Source organism: Ceratotherium simum, chromosome 11, assembly GCF_057802395.1.
Source record: "Ceratotherium simum simum isolate JZ-2026a chromosome 11, ASM5780239v1, whole genome shotgun sequence".
Lineage (NCBI taxonomy): Eukaryota > Metazoa > Chordata > Mammalia > Perissodactyla > Rhinocerotidae > Ceratotherium > Ceratotherium simum.
The window spans coordinates 44463706-44473312 of NC_141910.1; positions in this window are offsets into that span (position 1 = coordinate 44463706).

The following is a 9607-nucleotide window of genomic DNA, read 5'->3' on the forward strand; positions in this document are numbered from 1 at the left end:
TAACAAAGGACAAGATATATTATTTCTGCGTAAAATTATCTGCTTAAAAATATCAAAACTTCAGGTTTTCAAAACTTAGCTCTTCACAAACATAAAGTCATTAATTATCACATTTCAGTGAGTCAATGTCACTGTCAACAAACACAAAAGATTAAACTGGTTGAATAGGCAAGAAAACCCAGGTCTCCAGAATCATAGTCTATTCCTTTCTATGTTACTGAAAGTTACCATTTTTTCTCAAGTCTCCCCACAAAACATTTGAGTCATGGAATGGAGGAAGTCCATGAATTAACTTGACAAGTATTTTAAAACACAAAAAAGTTATATTTTGTACACAAATTATACCTGGGACGTCACGTGTTTATTCTGATGGCACACCATTTCATCCAGCTGGACTTCCATTCGAGAATGTTTAATTTTCACCTTGTTCTTAAAGCAAGTTCTTAAGAAGTAGGCCTAAACATTTCTTTCTTGAGTTGTCAGAGAGTCATTATTCTGTGGTAAAATGCTATAAAGAACGTCACGTGGGAGAATGGGAACTATGCTCATTTTATGAAGTGATGTATATAACACAATGAAATCTGTTTTACAAGTACTGTGTTGCGTTTAATTATCTTCCATTTTTACTTTAAAAATCCGATAGTGAGTTCACTTCCTTTGGCTTCCAAGGGAGGTCAATAATCTTCGTCCTTTGAAGGTCAGCCAAATTTTCTTCATGGAAAGCAGATTGACATGGCTGATAGATAAAAACATCTGCCCAAATCAAAGCCACTGTGCAAAATAGAGTTAATATTCCAGGGATTCATTGTGCAGATAGAGATGTCTGCCATACATCAAAATTAGTGAGGCTGAACAAGTGAAGTGGGTATTATGCTCACCATAAAATGATTGTTGGAGTAAGTCAGAAGGCATGTGTGTGATTCATTGCCAAAAGATTGTTGGGAAAAAAGAGCTTTGAGTTCTGGGGAGGGGGAGACCTGGGATGGCTTCATGGAAAAAGAGGACCCAAATGGGGCCTTGAGTGACTGGTGACATTTTTTTAGGGAGAGGGGCCATACTCAAGAGGAAGAAGATTATGAACAAACAAAAGGATACACTACATCCTGGTAGTATTTCTACTCAAAATAGTCCAGAAACAGGGATTGAAGTAGAAAATGCTTAGTTCCAGGACTAAAAGAATTGGGCCCATGCCTGAGCGGTCTCACTCAGTGGAATAAGAAGTGACTCAAGAATCGAGGCTGCTGAACAGGTGGTTCCCAGGGTTAGAATTTTATACGCAATAAGCCACCATCTTGTGAAAGCTCATGCCCAGTCAATAGTGCCTACGCTGTAACCTGAATGCCGGATTGGGGACACTTCAACAGTGAGGCTGTTGGGTGTTCAGGGAAAGCCATTTATGACGATGGAAGACGTGAAAAGGGCTAAGTATCTCCTGAAATGGCACCAGATGAAACAAGTTCATATGACAGTCCCTGGACTGAACACACAAGCAGCTATCCCACCAGCAGTACCCCCAGGGAGCTTCCTCACAATCCCTCACCACATCTTTTCCCAGGCTGGGCTGTAATTTCTGATTGAGCATCCCCAGGATTAAGGGAGAAAGCACCTCAGGAAACAGAAAGGAAAGTCCAAATGTCACTGAAGAGTCTTAGCTGAGTAGAAAAACCAACTCAGTGGAGTAGAAGCATACAGCCCCTGACGTTCTCTCAAACTCCTTGAATCCCAAACTCAGAAAATTGAAGCCCAGAGAGAGATGAAGTCCTGGACTTCCAGACTCTGGTTTCCTGAGGACCCTGCCTCTTCCCAGGGGTGGCTTCTGAGAAGTCCAACCCTCAGGGAAGACCACATTCACTCCCAGGCTTAGCTCTTTCCCTACTAGGAACTTCAGGAAAAGGGTTGTCTCAGCACAGCACAGAGTCCCCAACATTTACACCACAAATGCCCACAGTGAGAAGTGGAAAGATCCTTGTATTACATTTGAGTCTTGAACAAAGAGACCCTTGAGGTACTGCTTCAATGGAAAATTCCATCTTTAATACAAGTCATAAGAAATATGCGTTAAAACCCCCAAAGTATGTTGTCCCCATACCCATAATCAGCCTTGTTTATAAGTGGAACAGGCAGAACCTAAGAGACCCTGGAAAGATGAACTGCTCAAAACAATTTCTCCTGTATGCAGCTGCCCCAGGGCCAGAAAATTCACTGTTAGAGATGGGTTCCTTTGGATAAGGCATTATGCTAGGCGTGGAGTCCCCTTAGAACACTCCCAGGGTATCAGCATCTTAAAACATCAACAATGGGATGTGAATTTACTTATCAGATGTCTATTCCAGGAGCACAAGACTCTAGCAACTGGACTGGGGCAAGGAAGACACAGCGAGTAAGTGAGACCATGAAAAGCATGAAGAGTGAGTTCACTTAATGCATAATTTTGCCTGGAACCCAAAAAAGAAGGGGTGAGGAGACAGGCTTTTCCAAAACATTTACCTGTCACCAAATGTGGCCTTCACCAGAGGAGATAATATAAGTTACAGTTGGCTGGTCTCCCTGGTGCTGGAGGAGTAAATGCAACTGTTAGAATTAAACCTAATTTTGAATCAACACAAATTAGATAGTACAGGAGAAGATTAATACAAAGCTTTCAATGACTGACATGGTTCTGCTCACCCTACAGGGCACAAAGGATTAATGCCTTGACGCCAAATGTTGATATTTCTAAATCACTGTCTAATCTTCCCTCTGCCTTTCCCCTCCCACCCCTTAACAATGGCACCTTAGTGACATGGTTTCCTTGAAGAGATTATGATTTTATCCTGAAGTTTCCTTTATAACAGTTTTTATGCATTCTAAGGTAAACCATTAGCAATGCCCCAGAAACACATGAAACTTTGAAAAGCCTGAAACAACATTAAAATTACATATTGAATTTTTCAGAGTAAGCAGTAATGTTCAAACATAACTCGTAAAGTAAGGAGAGACATCGTTAAAAGTGAGAGAACAAAATTGCTAATTATCTTCTAATCCCTACTCTCGTTGCATGAAAATGAAGTTGGGATAGGACTAGAAACAAGACGCAAAACATTTCTGGCGCCCTTGCCTCAGATTTTTCACCATAAATGGCAAGAAGGAAAAACAGACAAATGCAATCTTAGATGTTAGATTAGCACCCAATAAAGTTCTGCCATCCTTGTAGCAGACCAGGGCTCCTGTGGCCAAATAAAGTACTGTTTGTGAAGATTCACTCTGCAGTAACCTCTTCTTTTTTAAAAAAAAACAAAGTGGTAGCTTCACTGTTGATTAAAATCGCTAAATCTCAACATAGTTGGCTCTCTGGACTTCATAAGCACATTGAAAATTGATCAGGTGCTTTAGGTAATTGAGAGAAAAGGTTATAAGTGTCACGATAGGAGAACCCAGCAGAGAGTCAGACCCTCTTGTAAGAGGAGGAGAAGCAGGGTCTTTCTACCCGAGACCCCACTCCCGGGAGATTGCTCTAACCAGAAGTGAACAAAGTATTACAAGTGAAATGGCTTCCAGGAGTGAGGTGCCCACCCCTCCAACAGGCTTGAAACAGGAATGCATAGAAGACAGTCTCCTTTCTTCCTCCCCCTAATCGTCAAGCATTTCCTGCCCAGGAAGACTCCGCAGCTTCCCAGCCCTCGGCCCCGCCCTTTAGGTCCTAGGAGAAGGCCACAGGAGAGGATGGAGCCAGCTGTCTAGAGGATGGTTTGGAGGGTGTTATCCTGCCTGGACATGCCCAAGAAAAAATCTTTGGGTCTCTTGTCCTTCCAACAAGGGATCCTCTCGTAAGCTGACTCCACTATAAAAACACCAAATGATAGTGTATGAGCAATATACCTGTGGTAGGCTGAATAATGCCCCCCAAAGATCCCAGGTCCTAATCCCTGGAAACTGAAAGTGTTACCATATTTGGAAATAGGATCTTTACAGATACGATTAAGTTAAGGATGTTGAGAAGGGAGTTATCCTGGATTATCCAGGTGGTCCCTAAATGCAATAGTAATTGTTCTCATAAAAGAGAGGCAAAGGAAAATTTGACACACAGAAGAGGAGGAAACAATGTGACGACAGAAGCAGAGATTCATGCGATGTGGCCACAAGTCAAGGAATGCTGGTAGGTGCCAAGCTAGAAGAGGCGAGGGACAGATTCTCCCTCAGAGCTTAGAGCTTCCAGAGGGAGTTCAGTCCTGTTGACGGCTGATTTCAGCCCAGTGATACTGAGTTTGGACTTCTGGCCTCTAGAACGGTGAGAGAATAAATTTCTGTTTTAAGCCACCAAATTTGTAGTAATTTGTTAAAGCAGCCATAGGAAACTAGTACAATACCCAAGCACTGGAGAGAATGCAGAACAATGGAGTATGTTAAGGACAGAGAATGCTATGAAGTGAATTGTGTTCCCCCAAAGTAATGGGTTGAAGACTTAACCCCAGGGTGACTGTATTTGGAGACAGGGCCTTTAAAAAGGTAATTACGGTTCAATGAGGTCATAAGGGTAGACCCTAATCCACTAGGATTGGTGGCCTTATAAGAAGAAGATGAGAGACAGTGCTCACTCTTTCTCTCTCTCTCTCTCTCTCTCTCCCCCTACTCCCCCGCTTTCTCCCTCTCTCCCTCTCCATACATGTACACAGAGGAAAGGCCATGTAAGGACACAGCAAGAAGGTGCCATCTGCAAGCGAAGGAGAGAGGCCTCAGGAGAAACCAGCCCCACTGGCATTCTGATCTTGGATTTCTAGCCTCCAGAACTGTGACCAAATAAATTTCTGTTGTTTCAGTCTTCCAGTCTGTGGTATTTTGCTATGGCAGCCCAAGCAGGCTAATACAGAGAGTTAACAAAAAAGATCCCAGTTAAAAGTTAGGTTCTTTATGGAGATAAGGCCAGGATGACCCACCTCCCTGGACCTCAGTCTCCACGGTAAGACGAGGAGTTTACACTGATTCAGTGTTGCTCTGGCTGGTTGAGAGAAAGGGGAGAACATTCCAGGCAGGAGATCAGCAGGAGCAAGTCTAGCCCTGCATTAACACTTCCAGAAAGCATCCCACTACAAGTGCATGAGAGAAAGCGGCTTTCATGTGCCACGTGCTCAGATGGGGTAACACAGTGTCTAATCAGACGCAGGTGCGATGCCTTGGCCCGTGGGGGCTAAGTCGGCTACCTTCAGGAGGGTCACTGTCACTCACAATTGATTGCTGCTGGTGTAACACAAGTCGAGTGTGTGCATGGTGGGAGATGGAGAGAAATAAATGATTTAAAACATGTTTTGAGGCTTGTTTCCAGCCCCAGACAGCATTTGATGTGGGCAGGGGCCAGATTATTCCTGTCATCCAGATAACAACAAAGGGAAGCAGAGAAGACTGCAGAGGGGTGCTCGGTTGTTGCTAGGGAGATATTCCTCAGTAGCTCTTTGCCTCAGAAGTGTTCCTTCCCACATAAATGCCAGGCAAAGTTAAATAGGCCTTCCCAGTATGCGGAGGGCAAATCAAAGAAGAGGCTGGAGAGTTCACTGAGACCCAGGAGTGATGTAAGTCATGTTGTAAATACCCTTCAGGAAGCTGACTGGCTAAGACACAGCCAGTGTGCTGGAGGGGGAGCCCTGTGGGGCAGTGCCTCCCACATCACGGCACATGAAGGAAATGGAGACATTTGAAGGACACCTGGGAAATGAAAGTCCTGTTACATCTGAGGCAGGCCCCACCTGCTTGCCACAGGTGCTACAGGTGCAATGCCTCAGCACTCTTGTAGCACATTTGACGCCCAACAGTTGCATTGTGGGAAGTCCCACTGTTTATGGGACCACCCTTAGTTCTTCATAGGACTCAGAGTCCTGTGACCTGTGCGTGGCCCCAGCAGGTGAAGGAGAAAGTGTGGCCCTAGAGGGGATACCGAATGTCGCACCAGGTGAGGCCTGACTGCCGTGTGGCAGTGGTGGCGACAGCAGCAGGGGCACTGAAAACCCTTCACCTGGAACAGTGGACAGGGAGCAAACCCAGGACAGGGACCCCGGGAGGCCCAGGAGCCACCAGTGAGTTTAGAAAGAGATCTAAATAGCTAAAGTCTTCAGTCTAACAGGAGTAGCAGAACTGAGACTTTGCCTCTGACTATCCATGGCTAAAACAGTCTATCAACGTCATCAATGGATTACTGGAGAATATGGGGTGGAGAACATGCTCAAGTCTCTCCCACTGAAAAGCAAACAGCCCCGCATCCAACCTGTGATCTACTCTCACAATGTTGAATGACGAGTTTACACCAATGTCTCCATTTCCTCACCTCAGGCTCTCTGAAGCCGCTGTCCTCTGGCTTCCACCACCACGACTCTAACGAAGCTGAACTCAACAAAGTCACCAATGGTTGTTCATAAAGTCACAGACATTTCCTATCCCAGCTCCCTTCCCTCTGCAGAATTTGACTCTACCAGGCACTGCTTGTTCTCTCAAACTCTTCTCCCTCCCTAACCACTCCACTCTAGATCCTCTTCCTGTACCTGCCCTGTCACTACTGTGCACCTGGGGGTTATCCTTGTCCTTCTCTCAGTCCCTCTGGTTGCATAGCTTCAACTACCAGCTACTGATGACTCCCAGATCCGTATTTCCTGTCTAGACTCAACACTTGAGCTTCATACCTGAGTATCCAACTGAGCACTACTCATCTCCACTTGCTTGTCCTGCACAAACCCCAAATTTGCCATATTCCAAACTGAGCTCACCATCACCAACAATATGCTTCCATCCTCTTTCTCCTATCCTAGTGAATGACTCCACCAGCCAGCCAGATGCTCAAGACAAAACCTGGGCGGTGACTCCTCCCTCCCTACAGCCCTCTCCCTTTAACTCCTTGATATCTTTCATATCCAACCTCTTTTCTGCATTCCCACTGCCACTAACTTTGTTCAGATGCTCATCATTCCTTGCTTCTATTACAGCAACAGCTTCCTAACTATTTCCCTGTCTTCAGTATGACCCTTGCCAATGTTCTTGTTTTGTTTTGTTGGTGGTGGGTTTTTAAAATGTTTTTTAATATTTAAAAAAATATTTTAAACTTCTCTAAATGAATATCTAAACCTGTAAAGTCCCAAGTTAACAACCTTCAGAGAATCCCTCTTACCATGTAAAGCCCAAACTCCCAGGCAGACATGCAAAGACCTCCATGAACTCATAAAATGTGTTAGCTTCAGAACCTGGGCATAAAATCCAAATTTCATGAATCAAAGTTTAATGCTTACCCCCACAACACCCTAATCCATATGCAAGGAGGTGAAATTGGATTTATGCTGCTGAGGGTTAAGTTTAGAAGATAAACATCCTCACTTCTAGGTGGGTATTTATTCAGAACTTCTTCCTTTAAAATTCAACTTTCTTAAAACTTAGATAACTTCTCTCTCCTCCCTTCCTAGCAGCTGGTGGGGTAAATGGGTCTGGGGTCTCCTTATGATTTGTAAAGCAGCATTTTCTTTCTTCCCTCTAGTAGAAGCCAAGTAGAACCAAGTCGAGTCCAGGAGAGAGTAGCTAAGGATGTCATCTCACCTTCTTCTGGTCTTGGGATTAGAGGAGGCAAAGGGTCCTTACGGCTCACCCAGGCTTGTCCAGGTGGGTGGACCAGAATAGTCACCCACATAAGGTGTGAAAGCTAAAGCTCTGGCTGGTAATAGCTTGTCCCTTTCCTGGGGACTCTAAGTGGTAACAGGGAATAGGACAGGAATGCAGTTTTAAGATCCTGCCTATCTTCTCTTTGTAGATGTGACTAACCAATAGGTCTTCAAACTGCCACCAAGTAGGCAGTAACCTCTGGGCCACCCAACATTATATAAGCCTTCTCTCAAACTCCAAAGGAGATCTGATTCATAATCTATAGCTCTGCTAGAATTTTCCTGGGGGATGTAGAAGGGGAGAGGAAGAGAGGCTATGATTACTCATACATTAATCTTTTTATATTACATAATACATTTGTCTATAATCACATGTATTTGTCTATAATCACATGAGGTCTTTGACTTCAGCCCTCATTTTGTCTCACACTATTGCATGCAAAAGCCGCTGACTCCAATCTTGCCCACTCTACGTTACAGCCCTGACTGAAATCCTCACTAGGTCCCGATAGCTAAGAGACAAATTTCAAAACTTCAAAGTGGCAGTCAAGGCCCTTCCCCTTCAGGCTCCGAATGAGGCACCCAGCCTCATTGACACCATTGGCTTCTGCCACTTTGATTATTGCTAAACTCCCCAAATACCAAACTTTACAGCCTCTATGTCTTTGCAGGAGCTCCTCCTCTGTTCCCAACCCACTGACGCCTCCTCTGTGATGCCTGCACTAGAAGTCCCGACAATCAGTTGTTCCTTTTGGCCCCATCACACTTTGCACAGTCCTCTATTCAACGCGCCTTTCATGATATTACCATTAAGTCCATCCTGCTGATGGCACCGTCCTCAGACCTGACTCCCAGCCAGGCACAGTAGCTGTTGTTGAATGAAGGAAAAGATGAAAGAACGAATAAAAGGATAAAAAGTAGACACTGAAATCAACGCTCACCAAAGATGAATTTTTTCCATTAGTCCACAAGATATAAAGTCCACAGGAAGTTAAGACATCTCAGGAGTCTTAACTGGATGAAAGAAATGCCATAAATTCTCAAAAAGAATTTTTGAGAAAAAGAAAACAAGGCATAATGCATGTCTCTAATGTATTAAAAGCACGTAGAGACTAAATAGGACTAAAATCTTTTTCTGAAAAAATATGCTTGCAAATGTTTGCATGGATCTGGATTGTTTTTCCATATTTACACATTTTCATTATTTACCTTATAGAAGAACATAGCCCTATAGAAATTTATTATTGTTTGCTACAATAAGATAGAGCCATTAAAGCAAGCTTTTAAAATGTTGTTGGTTTAAAGAAGGACAAGAATGTGATCTGGAGCCTTAGGGCACTTAGAGTCCTGAACAAGCCTAAATATTTTTAATCAGTGTTAGTGCTTTATGAAATTTTTAATCTGCCACTTAAGAGACACTAATGTACAAGCTGGCAAAAAAGAAAAAAAAAATCTGTCACCTTTACCATACATTATCTAAATGTGCTAAATTAAATGCATTTCAAATGCCCTACCCTCCTGCTGCATGAACATATAATAAGACAGGAAGTCAGCAGCAACGAATTTTATGTCCTAATTGGTGGCATTGGCTATTTTTAGGACAGCCAAATAGTGTCAGGAATAAAGACCTATAAATTATCCATAATAACGAAGAGGAACAAAGTGTAAAAATTGACTGTATTATCTCCTGGTGGAAAACAAGAAAATGGATCTTAGGCTACCCAAATGTTTTTAAACGATATAAAATGTGATTTTAGTTCAATAGCTTTCTATAATGAAAATATAGACACAGAGCCATGAATTACAAATAGCACCCCATTATCTCATTCAACATTGCAGCTGTCATAAGTCACAGGACACTCGATCCACGGGCAAGTAAAGATTTACGGAGCCAAGTTCTAACCACAGACAGGAACACACAACAGAGCATCTAAAAGAATTTCCGCTTGTGCCATCCTGGGCATCTTGGCATTCTTAGCATACTATGACCTGAATATCCA